The 21,971-nt window shown below is 32.1% G+C and overlaps 2 protein-coding genes across 4 annotated transcripts in view; one reads left to right on the top strand and one right to left on the bottom strand.

The window, feature by feature from the left end:
* Positions 1-18,227, bottom strand: part of LOC145242005 (uncharacterized) — a 70,074-nt gene extending 51,847 nt beyond the window's left edge. Inside the window, exon 1 of the mRNA XM_080104895.1 lies at positions 18,151-18,227. The gene's annotated coding sequence lies outside the window, so the exon portion shown is untranslated. The remainder of the gene's footprint in view (positions 1-18,150) is intronic.
* The window catches only part of LOC145242011 (uncharacterized), a 31,578-nt gene continuing 24,029 nt past the window's right edge, over positions 14,423-21,971 (top strand). Inside the window, exon 1 of one of the 3 annotated variants that reach the window (XM_080104903.1) lies at positions 14,423-14,555. The gene's annotated coding sequence lies outside the window, so the exon portion shown is untranslated. Of the gene's footprint in view, positions 14,556-14,641; positions 14,958-15,103; positions 15,628-21,971 lie in introns of those variants that run through there. The other 2 variants (XM_080104902.1, XM_080104904.1) reach the window with 2 other exon arrangements.

Genomic DNA, 21,971 nt, shown 5'->3' with positions numbered 1-21,971 from the left:
GGCCCTCACTTGAAACCATACCAAAGACCATTGCCGGAAAAGTCATCCAATGGATTGAGTTGTGTCCTCAAGTGTTAAACCATACAGATTTGCATTTTGAGGGTGCTGGCAATGGACCTGTTATTATAACTTGAATCAGTAGAGAGCATGAATTGTACAGTGGCGCATCTCCGATTTTGCTCGATAAACATTGTGTCACTTTAAGACATGATAGAAGGCTCCTATTGTTCTTGGGATTTGTATACAACTGGCCAACTAGTAGATGGTCTGCAACGAAAAAAGAAAACCGGTTTTCATCAAAAGGAAATGGAATCATGTTGTCTTTTCTGGGGTGACAATTTTATCGTTCCACCCTGTATTTGTTAATGATAACATCTACATATGCGTCTACCATTAGTCTCTCATTCTTAGACAGGGTCCAAAAATAAGTGTCTCCAATCTAATAAGTTCTGCAATATCACAATATATTCTGTCCTATCACCTCAGTGTTGAATCACTGTGTTTGTTTTTAAATTACTTTAATGCGATATGCTCTGATGAACTCTTTGCACTTGTGCCCCCTCAATGTACATACTTACTCAATAAGCAGCGAAATCCCACAGTATTCACTGTTTTGGTCCTGTAACACTGGAAAGCCTTTTTCTCTAATACCTTCCTCTCTCGAACTGCTAGACATTGGAATTCCCTCACTGTTTCTTGCTGCAAAAAGTTTGTTTCTTTTTATTCAAAACCTCATAAAAATAAAACTATGGAAAAAACTATGGAAGCATTTTTTCGTCTGAGCTCCAATCCCTGGTCCCCTCTCGCAAATCTTTCACAAAAAACACCTGTCTAGCTGAAACCACTGTCAGTAATTTTCCCCACTCTTTATCTGTGCCTAAATCAAAATGTAGATTCCATGAACAAAGCTTCTTTTTTAGAAGTGCACGCCTGTGGAACTCTCTTCTGTTTGTCTGTTTCCCACCTGACTACAACTTGGATGTCTTCAAGTCCAACATAAACAAGTTCCTGGTGAACCGCCCCCTTAAGTAAGACACTTTATCAAATCTCCAATACTAACGATTACTATGATACTATCCCATTGATTACTGTACACGCAATAACCCTTATCCCCAAGTGGCCTCCGGGCCTTGATAAGTGGTGACTTCCTTATAAAAAAAAAGCATTTTTAATAGGAAATAAGTTACTGTTTGCTTTCATAAATCGACCCCATATTTTCATTGATAATCCAAAATATACAACACTATATTTTTTTTTCTGAATGATGATGATATCATCCGTAAACAATGATATCGCTTTAAGAATTTGATTTTCTATTATTTATTTATTTATAAACGAAAAAATTCTTGAATGACCTGATTGATATATGTGTGTGTGTTGGGGAATATGTTTATTCAATTATGTTTCAACCTTTATTCATGCCAATCCTTTTATTTATGAAGCTCGATGTATGTTAAATATAATTGCAGAGCATATACAAATAAATGACAAAAAGTCTATATTCCAAATTCCAAAATGTTGTTCATCTTACCGTTTATTTCTTTCAGCACGTTAAAAATGTTCAATTCTTGACGTCACCTGTTTTGTAGCACAGAAACAATCATATAATCTCAATTTTTTTAATATTGTCCATCCTGACTTCATCAGAAGAATTAATTTTAAAAAGAAGAGAAAAAAAGAATTTGGGCTTATTTACTTATATCTGAAAAAATCCAAAGAATAGTTGCAATTGTTTTTATGATATTTACACCGTGAGATATATGTAGTTATATATATATATCATAAAGTGACCTTATCTGTCCGTCTGTTTGTCTCTCTGTTTGTCTGTGTGCAGAACAGTCTCTATCAAACTACTTTGTCAATTTTTGGTTTACAAATTTGAAACTTGATATATAGAGGACTTAGACTCATGGAACAAATTCAATTTGCTATTTAACCGGTAAAAATAGCTGCTAAATGGTCAAAATAGAAAAATAATTGGAATTTGTTAGTTAACTATACATGCGCAAATATATGTTTAAACAACATTATTTTTTATGTTTTTATATGCATATTGAATTAGCTCAGCCTATCCATGTCTCTCTCTCTCTTTCATAAAAAACGGTTTGCTTTTTAAGGTTTCATCAATATTTTTTCCTTCAAAGTAGGAAGAAGATGATATCATAACAAACGAACATATACCACACTGCTCATCCCTAATTCCCCAAACTGAAGAGGTAATACCTAGGAGGAAGGTATCATGACAAAAGATCAGATACTGCACCACTCTCACCAAAAAAGAGAAGATAGTGCCTGGGAGGATGATATCATGACAACAGAGCTGATTCTACGCTATTCCCCCAAATTGAGCATTAAAGAATAGTCCTGGCTCCTTGCATCATCATCATCATAATCATTATTATTATTATTATTTTATTTTTTTTTACGTACTTCAACAGTTCTAAAGACATATTTATTCATTTCCGGAATAAAAATTCTCTGATGTCTATCTTTTTTATTCTTTTTCTTATTAAAGGGAGTCATGTTACATTGTGCGACTGGCTATCATCATCTACACTCACTGAACCCGAACCTAAAACCCTAATCAAACATAACTCATGGGTTTTACATTGTATCAGAACCTTACTCATAAATAGTTGAATGCAGAGTTATCTTCCCTTGTCAAGCAGTCATCATAAAAGCATGTCAGTAGGTATTCAAGTTTGTTTTGTTTTTTTACATAGGCGTCACCACTTACCAAGGCCGATAGGCCACTCAAGGATAAGGGTTAAAGAGTGTACAGTAGTCAAAAGGACAATATAGTAATTGATAGTAATGGAAGTTCGGTAAATTTGTTAACTTAAGTGGAACGGCTCATCAGAAACTTGTTCACGTTGGACTTGAAGACAACCATATTATAGACAGCTGGAAAGCAGGAAAACTGAAGACAATTCCACAGGCGTGCAGTTCTAAGAAAGAAGCTTTTATTATGGAATCTATGTTTAGGGTTAGGCACAGATAAAGAGTGTGGAGAATTATTGATAGTGTTTTCAGCTAGTCGAGTGTTTCTTGTGAAAGTTTGGCAAGGGGGGACCATAGATTGAAGCTCAGTCGAACACTTTCCATGAAAATAACGATAAAGCAGAGACAAACTCGCAACATCTCTTCTGTGAGATAGAGGTTGCAGCGAAGAGAAAAGGACATCTCCCACCAGGCCACGAAGTCTATTTTGAACCCTATCGAGGCAGGACAAGTCTTTTCTAGCAGCTCCTGCCTAGATGTGGCAACAGTATTCCATCCTTGTGTATGCATATTTATGAACAATAAAATTTCAAATCAACTTGAGAATATTTAAAGTAAAGCGTCTCTTAGTGTGAATGTGGTATTATGGTGACTGAAATGATTCTAGTTAGGAATAGGATAGACATTTGTTAGTATTTGTGACCAAGGATGACCAACGATATACATTTTCCACACACTTTTGATGGCTTCGTGCTTAATTTGTTTAACATGTAAATTTTAAAATATTTTCTGCAAATAAATATTTAAAAGTGTAGTATCTGTTCTGGTCTCGTTTAGAGGCGAGGAAATCCTTCTTGACTCAAGCAATTTTTTTTTATTCAAAGTGCCCCTTTTTGAACCCCCCTTTTGCAAGAGCTGCATTTTGTCCATGTAAAAATCGAGCTTCTGTCTAACTTTACCCTTGTGAAAAGTCAGGTAAGTAAGGAACTTTGGTCTGATATGATGTGTTTGTGTGTGTGTGAATGTGTGTGTATGTGTATGTATGTGTATGTGTCTGTATCTGTATGTGTGTGTCAGTATGTGTGAGTGGCTGGGAAGAGGTGAAAGTCAGAGGGTGCAAGGTCAAGAGAGTAGGGAGGATAGGGCAGGATTTCATAACCACACGCCCGTGCTTCTGATCTGGCGACATGTGAGTTGTGGACCGAAGCGTTGTCCTTTGCTGATCTTGCCCCGCCTCTTGATTTTGATAGCTTCCCTTAATTTCCTCAAAAGTGAAGCATAATAGGCTCATGTAATTGTGGTACCCTTTGCCAGGAAATCTGTCATTACTACTCCGTCCTGGTCCCAGAAGACTGTGAGCATGACCTTGCCAGCGAAGGGCTGCACCCTTACCTTCTTTGGAGGTGGTGAGTCCAAGTGCTTCCACTGCATTGACTGGGCTTTGGTCTCTGGATCATAGTGATGGACCCAGGTTTCATCCTGTGTAATCAGTCTCTTGAAAAACGTTGACTCATCTTCTTGGCACATCTCCAAATTCATCCTTGAACACTCGACACGTTCTCGCTTCTGGAATGGTGTGAGCAACCTGGGAATCCATCTGGCAGACACCTTATGCATATGCAAATGGTCATTAATGATAGTTTCCACAGACTCTGTATTAATCTTGACATCTTGGGCTATTTGGCGAATAGTAATGCGCCGATCTTCCAAAATGGCAGCCTCAACTTGACAGACAGATGCCTCATCAATGGCAGAAGGGGGGGAGGGCGACCAGGTCTGGGAGCTGTTCCCACAGACTTCTGGCCATGTTTGAATTCATGATGCCAGCGTTTTACAAGGTCATATGATGGGGCATTATCATCATAAGTTTCTTTCATTTTCTTCTGTGGTGTGCATCCTTTCAAATACAAAAACCGGATCACTGCTCGACATTCAACAGGCTCCATTTCACACCTGACTCAGTTCAAACACCTGTAAAACAGAAACCACAATTAGTTCGGAGCTGTAATTTGCCACATAACCCATAGAGATATAAATCATTGCACATGCAAAATTTCAGCTAGATTAGACAACTGTAAGTGGGTCAGGGGCATTACATATTGCACGCCCCTCGTATATACGTACACATTCACTGTATAAACAGTGATTTTGTTTAGTAAATTAAATTTTAGAAATTAGAATTAAAAATTAAAAATAAAAATGAAAAATAATCCCTTTAACTGTAATATCGGGTTCATTTATAATAGTGCTTTTTGGAAAAATTTAATTATTTTTTTTTAATTAAAAATAATAATAATTTAAATAGATATATTTTCTGAAGGAATTCAGGTAATTTAGGCTTAATAGCACAAGTGCATTTGTCGGAAGTATATTTTTGTTTTCATTTTCGGAAGCAAGTTATACCACAGCCCTCTAAGGTCGTGGTTATACAAGCAGAAATTGGGGATAATCTAAAATTAATATATAATATTCTAAACTAAATTATATTTTATTTGTGCATTATAAAAGTAACTATTGGTAAATTTTTACGACATGCCCCAGCGTATATAAACACACAAACCTTCCCATATTAAGAACGGCTTTCAGAATACCCCCCCTCCAACTTCGAAAGCTGTTCTTAACATGGGGAGGTTGGAAGGGTGTTTATTTTGAAAGCGATTCTTAACATGGGGTGGTTGGGGGTGTTTATACTATGCTGGGGCAGGTCTAAAAAAAAATACCAAAATATTTAATTTGGAAATAATAATTTGGAAATAATAATTTGAAAATAATAATTTGGAAATAATAATTTGAAAATATAGAATATAACATCTTATTTGTAAATTTAAACATAATTTATCTTGAAATATTGTTGCTTAATTTTTAACAATTGCAATTAAATTAAACAAATGTTTCGTTTTTTTAATGTTTTCTGTTGTGATAGTTCGTTATTTTATTGAACTTGTTTCAAATTACCTGAAAAATTTGTTTAGAAAACAAGCATTGATTTTGGATTATCTTCCCTTTTCGCTAGTATAACTCTTCAAAAGAATTAAAACAAAAATACTTCTGGCAAGCTAAGTTACACATGCTGGCCGATTTAATTATAAACAAACAAATAATTAGAAAAAATAAATAAATAAAATTAATTAAAATAAAAATTGTTGTTAATTAAAAATTAAATAAACCCATTAAGAAACGGTGTTACTGTTAATTTCAAAAGGTTATTACTGTTAAAATAAATATATATCCATGAATACATCTTTTAAAACCATTTTTTTTGTGTATGCATTTTTCAATTTATTTTATTTTATTTCTTTGGTGCTTATTCAGAATTGCCTTTATGACAGAAATTAAAAGTAACGAAATACAGAAGCATTTATATAATATACGTATCAGTCAGGGAATGAAGATGGCATATTCCAAAAATTATGTAATTTGACCGCGTAGTTATTTTTATTGAAGAAAAGCAAGAGTTTTGGAGACCTTTTCTTAAAATTAAACGTCTAGACATGTATGATTCTTTTTAAGAAAAGGAATGCTAGTTTAATCAGTCATAATGAAGGCGTCTTTCGGTATTTAAATTATGTCAAAACATCCACATGTTTTATGCAATCAGAAATACTGAATTTGCCGATTGAAGGCCAAATATGAAAGGGGGGGGGGCAAGGCCTTTTCAGCTGTTTGTAATCCGACTACAAGTTAACGTAGATATGTTCTTGAATGTTTTATGTTCAGTTTCATTAAAGATAATCTTGGTTAAATTTGTTGATAAAGACCTAGTCTGAAGTAAAAATAAAGATTTAATTTTAAAATCTTATCTATATATTATAAGTCGTTTAATTTCATTTTTTGTAATAAATAATTTTACCAAGAACTCATCATTAGTTTTAGTTTGGTTTCGATTATAGCTGATGTCATTAAAGTCATTTTTTAATAAATTATTTTACCAAGAATTCTTCATAAGTTTTAGTTTCAGTTATAGCTGATGGCACTTAAGTCATCCATGTCTTTAATAAATAATTTTACCAAGAATTCTTCATAATTTTGATTTTGGTTTGGATTATAGCTGAAAACACTCCAGTAATCTATTATTTTATAATTTTATCAAGAATTCTTCATAAGTTTTGGTTTCGGCTTCAATTATAGCTAAAAGAACTCTCTCTCTCCCTCTCTCTCTCATATATATATATATATATATATATATATATATATATATATATATATATATATATATATATATATATATATATATATATATATATATATATATATATATATATATATACATATATATATATACATATATATATATATTTTTTTTTTTTTTAAAGTTTTGGTTTCAGTTTCAATTCAAGCTGATGCACCCAAGTCATATGGATATATATATATATATTTTTTTTAAATTGCAACTTTATAATATATATATTTATAAGTTTTGGTTTCGGTTTCGATTATAGCTGATGGCACTCAAGTCATCTATATTTTTTTATAAATAATCTAGAATTCTTCATGAGTTTTGGTTTTGGTTTCAAGTATGGTTGAAAGAACTCAAGTTTATATATATATATATATATATATATATATATATATATATATATATATATATTTCTTCAGCGGTGAAAAAAACCAGACTAGAGTGCTCAATCTATAGCCAGAGCAGTATATAGGAAATTTATTGCTGTAAGTCCAGAATGAACTTACATATTGTTTCTACTAGGAAGATAATCTCTGAAGATGAGGAGAGATCCGACCACCTTCGTCAGAATTCATAGAGTCCATCTTAGCTAAATATATTGAAATAGCTTAGTTACATTGAAAAATTAGGGTTAAGAGCATGTATAAAACAATTAATTATAGAGAGGAATTTCTTTTATGGTAATTTAAAGGGAAATGTTTACAATTGACCATAAGTCTGAAAGGTCCATTAGCCATTAGTAGTAATAGTAGTAGTAGTGGTGATGATGATGATGATGATGATGATGATGATGATGATGAACAGTGATAAGGTTTTGTACATAAGTGAAGGGAAATCATTAGTAGGGAATTGAGAGGAAATTCTATTTCTATAATATATATATATATATATATATATATATATATATATATATATATATATATATATATATATATATATATATATATATTTATGCCTATAGAAGCATGTACATAAATATATATATTTGTCTTATAAGTATATTGTGGAACCAAATGTAATGGATTAATGTGGCATAGTATTATTCAGATTTGAAGCACATTGAGGTTCAAAGTTGATAAAATGTTGATACTAAAACGAAAGTTTTGTTTTAAATAATTACTTTTAGTTTATAGAATAATTTTTAGATTGCTGAGACGTTTTTTTTTTTTATAATGCGCACAGTTTAAGAAGGTTGCTTGTTTTTTTTGTTGAGTAACTTATCCCTATCTTTAAATGTTATAATATATAAGTTTTCAGTAAGACATAAATAACAAGTTGAGTTAAGGGAGAAACATGTTTTAACTTTTCTCAGGATATTCGACTTAACAGTTGGTGCTAAATTTAATTCAATTAGTTCATTATAATATATAGTAAGTGATGTTTTACATTTATAGTTTGGATTCTAAAAGGAGCATTTATGGTTAGAGAACCTTTCCTTCAAAGTGTTACCAGCCATCTATAATATAAATCTCACCTTTCTATTTAAATGTATATATTTATACATGTATGTATGTATGTATGTGGTGGTCAACGTCTAGTGTGGACACGTGTTAAAATAGCTTAGTTAAATATATTGAAGTAGCTTAGTTAAATATATTGAAGTAGCATTGTAAAATATATTAAAGTAGCTTAGTTAAATATATTAAAGTAGCTTAGTTAAATATATTGAAATAGCTTAGTTAAATATATTGAAGTAGCATTGTAAAATATATTAAAGTAGCTTAGTTAAATATATTGAAGTAGCTTAGTTAAATATATTGAAATAGCTTAGTTAAATATATTGAAATAGTTTAGTTAAATATATTGAAATAGCTTAGTTAAATATATTGAAATAGCTTAGTTAAAAATATTGAAGTAGCTTAGTTAAAAATATTGAAGTACCTTAGTTAAATATATTGAAGTAGCTTAGTTAAATATATTGAAATAGCTTAGTTAAATATATTGAAATAGCTTAGTTAAATATATTGAAGTAGCATTGTAAAATATATTGGAGCAGCTTAGTTAAATATATTGAAATACCTTAGTTAAATATATTGAAATAGCTTAGTTAAATATATTGAAGTAGCTTAGTTAAATATATTGAAGTACCTTAGTTAAATATATTGAAGTAGCTTAGTTAAATATATTGAAATACCTTAGTTAAATATATTGAAATAGCTTAGTTAAATATATTGAAGTAGCTTAGTTAAATATATTGAAGTAGCTTAGTTAAATATATTGAAATAGCTTAGTTAAATATATTGAAGTAGCTTAGTTAAATATATTGAAATAGCTTAGTTAAATATATTGAAATAGCTTAGTTAAATATATTGAAGTAGCATTGTAAAATATATTGAAGCAGCTTAGTTAAATATATTGAAATAGCTTAGTTAAATATATTGAAGTAGCATTGTAAAATATATTGGAGCAGCTTAGTTAAATATATTGAAATACCTTAGTTAAATAAATTGAAATAGCTTAGTTAAATATATTGAAGTAGCTTAGTTAAATATATTGAAGTACATTAGTTAAATATATTGAAGTAGCTTAGTTAAATATATTGAAATACCTCAGTTAAATATATTGAAATAGCTTAGTTAAATATATTGAAGTAGCTTAGTTAAATATATTGAAGTAGCTTAGTTAAATATATTGAAATAGCTTAGTTAAATATATTGAAGTAGCTTAGTTAAATATATTGAAATAGCTTAGTTAAATATATTGAAGTAGCATTGTAAAATATATTGAAGCAGCTTAGTTAAATATATTGAAATAGCTTAGTTAAATATATTTAAGTAGCTTAGTTAAATATTTGAAATAGCTTAAATATATTGAAATAGCTTAGTTACATATATTGAAACAGCTTAGTTAAATATATTGGAGTAGCTTAGTTAAATATATTGAAGTACCTTAATTAAATATATTGAAATAGCTTAGTTAAATATATTGAAGTACCTTAATTAAATATATTGAAATAGCTTAGTTAAATATATTGAAGTACCTTAATTAAATATATTGAAATAGCTTAGTTAAATATATTGAAGTAGTTTAGTTAAATATATTGAAGTAGCTTAGTTAAATATATTGAAGTACCTTAATTAAATATATTGAAATAGCTTAGTTAAATATATTGAAATAGCTTAGTTAAATATATTGAAATAGCTTAGTTAAATATATTGAAGTACCTTAATTAAATATATTGAAATAGCTTAGTTAAATATATTGAAATAGCTTAGTTAAATATATTGAAGTAGCTTAATTAAATATATTGAAGTAGCTTAGTTAAATATATTGAAGTACCTTAGTTAAATATATTGATGATGATGATGATTATGATGATGATGATGATGATGATGATGAACAGTGATAATGTTTTGTACATAAGTTAAGGGAAATCATTAGTAGGGAATTGAGAGGAAATTCTATTTCTATAATATATATATATATATATATATATATATATATATATATATATATATTTATGCCTATAGAAGCATGTACATAAATATATATATTTGTCTTATAAGTATATTGTGGAACCAAATGTAATGGATTAATGTGGCATAGTATTATTCAGATTTGAAGCACATTGAGGTTCAAAGTTGATAAAATGTTGATACTAAAACGAAAGTTTTGTTTTAAATAATTACTTTTAGTTTATAGAATAATTTTTAGATTGCTGAGACGTTTTTTTTTTTATAATGCGTACAATTTTAGAAGGTTGCTTGTTTTTTTTGTTGAGTAACTTATCCCTATCTTTAAATGTTATAATATATAAGTTTTCAGTAAGACATAAATAACAAGTTGAGTTAAGAGAGAAACATGTTTTAACTTTTCTCAGGATATTCGACTTAACAGTTGGTGTTAAATTTTATTCAATTAGTTCATTATAATATATAGTAAGTGATGTTTTACATTTATAGTTTGGATTCTAAAAGGAGCATTTATGGTTAGAGAACCTTTCCTTCAAAGTGTTACCAGCCATCTATAATATAAATCTTACCTTTCTATTTAAATGTATATATTTATGCATGTATGTATATATGTATGTATGTGGTGGTCAACGTCTAGTGTGGACACGTGTTAAAAGCACACAGATGTCTTAGCATCATACTGTGCTTCTCCCAGACAAATCAACCCCACGTGCACGTCATGACCACTGCCACGCAGACGGGGCTCTGATGAATGGCGAGTGCCCTGTCCCATATAACTGGACCTCCACTGCTTTGTGGGCCAAGGTTCTTTTAACCAAAGGCTAAGGGTGAGGTAACCCTCACAGAAACCTCCAGAGGAGCTTAGGCTCTGTAAGCTGTGGCATACATGACCCACCGGTGTGTGGTATATGCTCTGGTGCCCAACAACCTAAGTCCCAGTCATGGATCAAATGGCATTTTTTTTTTTTTTATTATTCAATTTTCACCCCAAACAAGGCACAGTGCCACTTTGAAGCAGGGGGCTACTATCAGGGACTTAATTAGCGGAGTCATTATGAAGGGAGATGAGTAGGAAGATGTTTGTTAACATTACACTTGAACTTCTGCATATCATTGAAGTTGGGAAAGCAGAATCCCGGAAGGGAGTTCCAAAGACCCGCAGTTCTGGGGAAGAAACTATTGGAGTAAAAGGCTTTCTTGCACCTAGGGATCTCTACTGTAAAGGGATGAGACTTAGTAGCTTGTCGGGTTTGTCGGGGGTAGTTACGTCGGGGAGGTACAAGTGTTTGCAGTTCCTCAGAGCATTCACCATTGAAGTATTTGTAGAACAGGCAGAGGGATGCAACATCTCGTCGATGGGACAGAGGCTGAAGCTTAGATGACAGTTCAGGACCTATCAGGTTGGCGACTCTCTTTTGAACCCTGTCCAGGAGCGAGAGACAAGAAGCAGATGCACCAGCCCAGATGTGACAACAGTACCATACATGGGCGAATGGTTGCTTTATAGAGGTATAGGATACTGTCAGGCGTAAGTAGTTTTCTAGCACGGTAGAGGGAGCCAACCTTCCTTGCAGCAGCCTTGGCAATGCTCTCAATGTATCTATTCCAGTTCATATTCCCTGTAAACGTTAGGCCGAGGAGTTTAAAAGAAGTACTTTCAGGTAATGTGTTCTTGGCCATTGCTATTGGTGGTAGAGAAGGTTTCTTGTAGTTATTGAAGGAAACAAGCTTAGTCTTAGCAGCATTGAATGTGACCAACCATTTTTGTCCCCATTCCACTATGGATTGGAGGTCATCCTCTAGTGTTTCTGCCATTTCCTTGGATATGCGTTCATTTGTTTTCCCCTCATATCTGTTATAGAGAGTGGTGTCATCGGCAAATATACCCATCTCCGAAACAATTTTATCAGGGAGGTCGTTTATGAATATCAGGAATAATAGAGGTCCAAGGATAGACCCCTGAGGTACTCCCGCATTTATGTCGTATTGTTTGGATGTACAACCGTCGAGGACAACTTTGATTTTTCTATTACTTAAGAAGGATTTAATTACATTATGAATTCTTCCAGTGATGCCATATGATCTAATTTTCCTTAGAAGACCATCGTGCCTACCCTGTCAAAAGCCTTAGATATATCGAGGGCCACCGCTCTACCCTCCCCTGTTTTATCCAATGAAAGGTATATACGTTCAGAAACTACAGTTAAGATATCTGCTGTTGAACGAGCTTGCCTGAATCCATATTGTTTGTCAGTCAGGAGTTTAGCAGCTGTTAGGTGCTGGACTAGGGCTTGATTAACCAAGGACTCAAATATTTTGGCAAAAAGCGGGAGGAAGCTAATGGGGCGATAATTTAGTGGGTCAGTTCTTTCACCACAGCCTGGACCTGGTCATCAGCAGATGTGCAGGACTGTAGAAGGTTCATAGAAGTGACCGTCCGGCACGTGTTGCTAATGGCGCTCATGTCTGCCTCATTTGAGCCAGAGATATATTAAGTAATGGCAATACTCGAGAACGAGTTTGCTGCCATCATGTATGTATGTACGTATGTATGTATGTCTCGTAAAAACTTTCAACAGAGGCAATGGATCCTGACGAGATTGGTATTATTTTGAAGCTCGACGTCTTAGACGACAAATATTGAAAAATTGGCCCAAAACTTTCATTTCTTCACCCTAAACTCGGCCGTTTTGTATAGGAGAGGTCGATTTTTTTAGCAAGTCATCACCATTGGATTGACTTTGGTTAATTTCAGCGCTTTTGACTTCCGATTGCGTCATGGAGACATCAACTAAGACGTTAGATTTTCTTTTACTTTCTTTTCCGCCTTCGTATCAAGGGTTCGAGCCTGCCTGCCTACTACCATTTTTTTTTTTAAAACACCTCTCTTCACCCTGGCTGCCTACTGTTGTTTGGATTTCCTCCCACGCTACTACCATTTTTTTTTTTAACACCTCTCTCCACATTCACGGGTTCAAGCCTACCTGCCTAGTACAACTTTTTATTTTTTGCTCAACACACATTTCCAAACACCCGGGCAACGCCGGGCACCCAGGCTAGTGCCAATATAAAATTTATTGATATTTGGGTACTTTTTGGTCACTATATACTACAGAGTTTATTAAACAATTCCTATTAAGTGGATATCCGCTTTTATTCAAGCAGTTACAGGATATATTTAATCTATTTGTGCGTGATGCATTTGTATTGTTCAGAATTTTCCTATTGCGTTTTTTAATTATTTTTTTCTAAATTATCTTTACAACTATTACTCACAGAAAACAATACAGCTTTATTTCAACACTTTTATACGAAACAATAACAAAATAAAGAATTTCTTAATTTATTTTTTACATTTCTAAATATGTATGAATTCGTGTTTCGTTTCATGCTTGGTGGTTTCCGTTCCGTATTTTCATCAACTGTATCCATTTCCGCTGTCTTTGTTTATGAAGTGCAATTGTTGAAGAATGCCAAGCTTAAAATAGCTGACCTGTTTACGAAAAAACAAAATGCATTCTGGTAGATTAAATTTCATATTAAATCATTTTTAAAAACCAGGTTTTAAAATAGTTTATTTCCAGCTAGTGTATTTTTTTAAATTATTATTTTAACAAATAGTTAATTAATATTGAGCAATGAAATTAAAAACGTGCAAGTCACGTACAGGCGAGAATAACGCATACGCACGAGAAGTTGTCTCATACTATTAAGATAGAAATTAATAATTTAGAGAATTAGTCTCTCTTCACTATCGCTATATTACTGAAAATATGAATCACGCACTCTTTATTTTATGTATGTGTGTGTGAGAGAGAGAGAGACAAGGTGGGGGGGCGAGCTAAATGAAAAATAATGTGTAAGTCGTAAGTCACGTAAAAGCGAGAAACACACACACATACACGGATAAGTTATTTCATAAATTCATTAATATTGAAAAAGAGATGAGTACCCCTATCCGTTAGATCGCTATGCTAGAAAAAATATGAACCATGTACTGTACTCTTTATTTTATAAATGTATGTATATATGTGTGAGAAAGGAGAGGGAGAGAGTAAATGGTTGTGAAAACCGAGTTTTTATTGATTTTTCACGTTCAACTAAAATAAAATAAAACTGCGCTAAGAAACGCGTGTGCGCGCGTGCGTGAACACGTGCGCGATTGCGTATGCTGCGTTCTTCCCTTTGATTATTGACTGTGTAAGCAGAAGTGCGCGCGTGCCAGTGTGGAAGAGCAAATTTGTGTATGTATAAATTGTCAATAATCTATTTATACACGCATATCACAGCATACGCATAAAGACATAAGCATCATATAAAAATGTATCTATCTATATATACATATACATACACACGCATTTACAATTATCCAATCTCCCCCTCCCTCCACACTTCCTTCCTTCCCCCCTAACCCAAACCTCGCCGCCTTTTTTTAGTTTAACCTTTCTATTTTTTTTTCTTTCTTTCTTTTATTATACGCTAACAACAAATCAAAAACGGCTTTATTACTAGCGAGGCCTCCTATTTTTTTAATTTTTTTTTTTATTTATTACTACTTCGTTTTCGTTTGGTCCGTCCAGGAAGTTCCCCAAAAAAAGGACAAAAATGATTTTGACGTAAAAAAAAAAAAACGAAAGAAAAAAAAAGTAAGTGCTGTTATGTGTGTGTGTGAGAGAGAGAGAGAGAGAGAAGGAAAGAAAAAATACGTAAAAAAAAAAAATCTAGACTTGTGTTATAAAAAATATCACCGTGCCGTTATATATATATATATATATATATATATATATATATATATATATATATATATATATATATACTTCAATGACACATTTAAAGTTAGCGTTAAAAGTACACGTTACATGCAAGAAAATAACAATTCACATTTAAGTCTGGTCACTGAGTTGAAGTTCGTTAAATTGGTGTTTATTTATTTTGGTAGCCACCACCCAAAGTTATCTCTAAAAAAAAAAAACTTGTTCAAGACCACACACTGTATATATTGTGACAAATGTATAAATATAGTCAATCCTTGCTTTTATAACTCAAGCTGACACACACACACACACACACATATATATATATATATAATTTTTACTTATTTAAACACCTGAATATAATCACTTTTATCTTTTGAACAACGTATTTAAAATTACGCCAATAAAAAAAAAACAACAACAACAACAAAAAATAAATTTGAAAATCGTCCTTAATGACATGGTTTTAAAAATGGAACAATTTAAGTAATTGATTTCATTATGTAAAAAAAAAAAAAATGAAAAGCTTTGTGAAATGTTTTTATCCAGCCGCTGTAAAAAGGTAGATTTCACGAATTTATCATATATCACTTTTATTTAAAAAAAACAACAAAATATCAAATTCTTTGCCACAATTTTTTTTTGTAAATCTGTTTACAGATGTTTGTTTTTCTAGTAAATTTGTAAGCCATTATTATAAATAAGAGCATCATCGTAAAATACGGCACAAACATCTTTTTGTGATAATATTGATTTTTTTTTTTCGTTTTTAGTTTTAAAACTAACCCTAACTAATTATTACCACACGATCTTTCTTTGGAGTTGGGGGAACAGTTTATACAGTTTGTTGTGGCGTTTCAATCTATTTATAAAGGGTTCGAAAATAACTCCTCAATGTTTTTTTAATATAGAACACGGGAAATCCCTGACTAACGAGGTCGGTGGCCCAAAAGTGAGGGTTCATATGATTGCCCTCATTTTGTGATCATTTTTTTTTTGTTATATCAAATAATATCATGTTTTGATCACAAAATGATCAAATAGTATAGATGATTTTTTTTAATGGAAAATATTCGATATTTTCCGTATTTCGTCTTGCAAAATCGATATTGAAACAACAAACATTTTTTCTTTTCTCTCTCACCTTGTAAAATTTTTTTCGTTTTTAGGCATTATCTAAAATATAGCTTAATGGTTGATAGTGTTCACGAACGAAAATCGAAAGTATGTAAAACATTTGAAAGGTGATGCTTAAAGGTACCGAAGAGAGAGAGAGAGAGATCGGTGATGAGGATGTTGCATGTTTGAGAACCTCTATTTCTCCGTGAAAATGATCCCTGTCTTTTTGTCCGCCTTATTTAAATTATGTATCTTTAATATAAAAAAGAACAGTTTTTTTTTCTAATTTATATTTATTTTGTATAAATTTTTATTGCATATATATATATATATATATATATATATATATATATATATAGGATATAGATTTGTGATATAGTTATTATATATAGATATCTAAAAAGCGATCCGAGTTTAGTAGCATGTGCGTGTTTTTTTTGTTGTTGTTTTTTAAATAATAAATAAATAACGAACGATGGATTTTATTTTTAAATCGAAAATATACATAAATGAATAATGAGTATATTTTTCCTTGGGATTAAAAAAAGTTTTTTTTTTTTTTTTTCTTTAAGTGTGTTGTTTTTTATTTTACTATTTTAAGTCATTAAAAAAAAATGCGGCGGACATTTTCTTTTTAACTTTAACAACAAGAGCGTATAAGAATTAAAAAAAAATTATTTGTGAAATCGGAAAATAAATACGTGTGTCTAGTCATTTGTTTTATTGATTACTTTTTTAAACTGTTATGATTAGTATTAAATTGTAAGATTTTTTTTTACGGAAAATAAAGCATCTTTTCGTCTCCTGTACTATTGAAATAATCGAGAAAAAAAAAACATCTTCAATTAAATCATACTTTTTTTTTATTTATTTTTTTTTAACGTAAAATTTAGAAAAAAAATACATAAAATAAATATTTTGGATAATGATTGTATGAGTATTTCGGATTTATTATTTAGGTTATGGGATTTCGGTAACCATGTTATACAATTTAAGTGTTTAGAAATTATTATTTTTTATATTTAAATAAATACCTCGCCCTTTTATTTGAATATTTTATCGTTTGCAACAATATTGATTTTTTTTTTTTAATAACAACAATGAGGGGGTGGGGGTTAATCTATGAATCACGCACATAATTTTTCTCTTTAATTAGTTTTTCAAATCTCGCTAGTTCGTAATTTTAGTACTTATGTACTTTTCTAACCGTTATTATTTAGAACGCCATTCTTAATATGGGGAGGGAAGGGTATTTTCTAACTATTTGTCTACTTTCACTTAACAATTTAATAATATATATATATATATCGTAAAACTTGAATTTAATTTGAAAATACGATTTGAAAAAATAGCGCGGTAACAAAAGTGCATACACACCGTAATTTTTAATGTTACACGTAGTGTAGTAGCTGTTCAATGTCAATCGGCAATCATCCTCCCATGCATAACCTCCACCTTTTGAAAGTGGGAGGTCTTATTGACAGTTTTCCATGAATCTCCCTCAATCATAAGGGATTGCCGATCTATACAGGTGTTATCACCTAGAGTATCCCCATCACTATTTTATTCATTTATTATTTTTAAGAATTGAATTCATCATTACAGTAAAAATCGACCATGCGTCTAAAAGTACCCTCGTGGGGAGTCATATAAATGGGAGAGCATTATTACAGAGGAACTTATCGGAACCATTTTTTAACAAACTCCTCATCCCTCACCCTTAACATTGCTCAATGCTCCACATATTGACAACAACCAGAACCACTGTCTCCCCAGCAGGTATTTTCCAACGACCCCCCCCCCCTTGCAAGAGTGCTTGTTGGTTTATTCCAGTAGTCGACATAGCACACGACAATAACAAAACAGGCAAACGAAAACTAAATAAAAATGAGATTAGTACAAATAATAATAATAATAATAAAAATACTATTATCGTGAAACATTTAAATTTCAATATTTGTCTCACCCGTTTTTGAAAGCTTGCCTTACTCTTTTGCCTCTCTTGTCAGGTTAACAACAACAACAACAACAACAGAGAGTGTGTGTGTGTGTGTATGTATATATATATATATATATATATATATATATATATATATATATATATATATATATATATAATGTGTGTGTGTGTGTGTGTGTGTGTGTGTGTGCCCGGGATTGAACGATGATCAATAAATGTCTCACACTCCCATATTTTATTGTTAATCGGTGAAATCGCCCATTTTTCAATTAATCGATTAAGTGCCTGCTCTAGTTGGGGACCCACCACGGTGTACCGGGAGGAGGCTTCACATGCCTCTCAGCAGTGACTTAGTTCACAATACATCGTAGTTTACATTGCACTGTAGAGACTCTACTTTTGATTTTATGAAGTTATTTTTATATAATGACGAATTAAAGTTTAAAATTCAAAAGTCAAGTATCATGGTTCAGTTGTGCTTTAAACGGAAACAGTCATTCGAACGTGCCTCTGTCATATCAAAGAACCTACTGTTGATTTTATAATCAACAGTAGGTTCTTTGCTATGACAGGGGTGCGTTCAAAATAAAAAGCTTTCCGTTTGTGTGGTAATAAAACTTCTAAAATGCACTTGTGATGTTAGGTTGTATAAGGGTGTTAACTTTAGTCAAAATCGTATGTTTCTTCTTTCATCGGATTTTTTCGATTATCGATACTTATTGAAGTCATTTCAACACAAAACCTATGTAAGAACACTGCCAGGCACATAAAGTACATTTTTTTTTAAACTTAAAAAAAATCGGCCCAGCCGTTTAGGAGTCCATAGGGAACACACGCGCGCACACACACACACACACACACAAATTTCCTTTTATATACAAGTATATATATATATATATATATATATATATATATATAGAGAGAGAGAGAGAGAGAGAGAGAGAGAGATAAAAAAGTAAAAAAATAGAATATAACTTATATATATACACATGCACTATTATATAAAAGGAACTTTGTGTGTGTGAATTCGTTCCCTATGGACTCGGAAACAGCTGGGCCAATTTTTTTATATTTCACACGAAAGTACTTGATGCGTCTGGAAGTGTTCTTACATAGGTCTTGTATCTGAATGCTTGTGTTAAGTATAAAAAATAAATTACTGAAAAAATCGGATTATAGAAGGAAGTTCGAGTTTTACCAAAGTTAACACTTTTATACAACCTAACATCACAAGTGCATGTGAGAAGTTTTATCGCCACACAAACAGTAGATTCGCTGCAGTGCAATGTAGACTACAATATATTCTGGACTAAGTCACTGTGTGGAGGCATGCAGAGCTTCCTTCCGGTACATTGCGAGAGGTGGGGGGGAGTCCCTTACTAGAGCAGGCAATCAATCGATTTGATTACAAAATATGCGATTTGACCAATTTTAATGACAATAAAAGGATGGAGGGGGGTGAAGCATTTGTTGATCCTCATTCAATCCGGGACAACATTGGGTTTCCCTGCTAGTACAAAATATACATTGATATCGTATTAATAAAAAGAAAGAAGAAGATAAGAGCAAAATGAAAATCCAAAAGACATAATTTAAAAGCGGGGAATCATCCAGTGATTTATATTATCATTTTTTTCAATATAAACCTCTTTACTTCAATATTATTATCCTCATGGATAGAACTAAAGACACTTATTATTTTGATGTTTTTTTTTTTTAATGAAAATCGCCTCAGACAAGACATAAAGCCACTTGATGTAAGAAACTAAAAAAAATTACTACTTCAAAGTCAAAAACTTTCCAATGATAAGTGTTAGATGAAATAGATTACTTCTTCCCTCTTTGTCAGAAACATCGTTTATGGAATGTGAGGACTAAAGAAAAAAACAATGGAAGTGAGATTTTAATTTACATTATCAGGGAAACCCAACATTGCCCAGGATTGGACGAATATTTCACACTTTTAATACTTTTATTGTCATCGAAATCTGTGAAATCCCCCATTTTTCAATCTAATTGATTGCCTGCTTTAGTTGCATCTGTAGGAAGCTTCACATGACCCCCCCCCATTATGATTTAGTCCACAATACATGGTAGTCTACATTGCACTGTAGAGAATCTATGGTTAATTTTATAAAAATATTTCTATAGATAACAGCTTGAATTAAAGTTTAAAATGCAAAAGTCAAGTATTATGGTTTAATTGTGCTCTAAACAGAAACATCTATTTCGAACGCACCCGTTTTATCAAAGAACCTACTGTTAATTTTATATACCAGACCCTTCTGTTGTGTGGTGGTAAGGGGTATGCCTATTAATGTTCACTTTACTGTGCATCAGTTCTTTTGAGGGGGGTTTATAAAAACAGAGCAGAACATACCTTTTATATCTTCTTCGCATCTTTTGACTCTTGTGTCCTCGAGTGGCTTATGTCTCAATGTCAGCTCACCTGGAACAAAAGCTCTTTCATACATAACAGCAGATGCAAGTCTCATTTCTTTGGACGATTCGAACTTTATTCAGCTTCACGGTTGAAGTCGCGTCCCTGTTCTCTACTCATCCTTAGAAGGAGGGGGGGAATTTTGCTATCTGTTAACCTGCCATCCCTCCGCATCTCTCACCACTCTCACGAGAAGTCTTCCATCTTCTTGGAATTGCAACACTCTAGACTGTTGAACTCGAACTGTGGACTCTAAACTGCCTAGAAAACACATGTGCATTCCTATTTATTTTAAAGTATATGTGTGGGGAGGCACCCCCTGTTACCCGGCACACATTCAAAATGCACTGACCTGCCTCGTGACCTTTGCTAACATGCAGGTGCACTCGTTGCCAAGGGGAGTCAATGGGTTTGAAACCTGTCAGCCTCAATCCTTCAACCTCTGTGTACTCAACTTAGAACACAAACCAGTTGTGTTCAACTCAGTATTGCGTTAATCCGGTTATTGCCACACAACGCTTCTACTTGTGATTTTAGACTGTATTTGATCAAATCTGGTTGGTCCTTCTTTAATATGATTTTTTTGATTTTCGATAGCTATCGGTGGCATTCTAATACAAAACTTATCTAAGAACACTTCAAGACACATAAAGTACATTGGTGTAAAAAAAATTTTTAAATTGACCCAGCCATTTCAGACTCCATAGAGAACGAATTCATAGGCACACACATAAACAAAATGCTTTTTATATACAGGGTGGGGCAGAGCAACTGGCTTATTTATTTTTAATCGACATTCTAAATAAGCAAGTTGCTCTGTCCCACCCTGTATAAGTAGACACACAGTATGTAAATTAAACAATAACACTGAAAAAAAATGGTTACTGATTCTTGTAATACTCCAAGAGATATCAATAAATATTAGAGAGTAGTTGAATCAACCTAAAGTGGGAGGAGTCAAAAGGAATATATAGATAATTGAGAAATGACTGACTTTTTCAGTTAATTACAAATTACAACTAATTTGAATAATTAAGATGTAGTTTAAGCTGAACGAAGTAATTTTTCAAATAAATTATGGCAAAGTATGTTATTATATTGTCAATAATCTATATAATTATAAAACTCAAATGACCTTGTAACAATGTATGTAACCCACTTTCCGGTTTACGACATCCGGTTGCGCATGACCTGCGCACTGAAATATTAACGTTATTATTTCAAAATTATTATTTAACATGGGAAGAGTGGTGTTTAAAATAACTTAAACGTAATACAGAAATGAAGGATGTAAAAAAAAATTATTTGGATAATTTAAACGCGAAAAAAAACAAACAAAAGAACAATTGGGACGCTGAAATATTAATGTTATTATTTCGAAATTATT

This window comes from Euprymna scolopes, chromosome 21 (assembly GCF_053919585.1).
Source record: "Euprymna scolopes isolate OS-2025 chromosome 21, ASM5391958v1, whole genome shotgun sequence".
In the NCBI taxonomy this organism is placed as follows: Eukaryota; Metazoa; Mollusca; class Cephalopoda; order Sepiida; family Sepiolidae; genus Euprymna; species Euprymna scolopes.
This window is presented reverse-complemented; position numbering and strand designations above follow the sequence as displayed.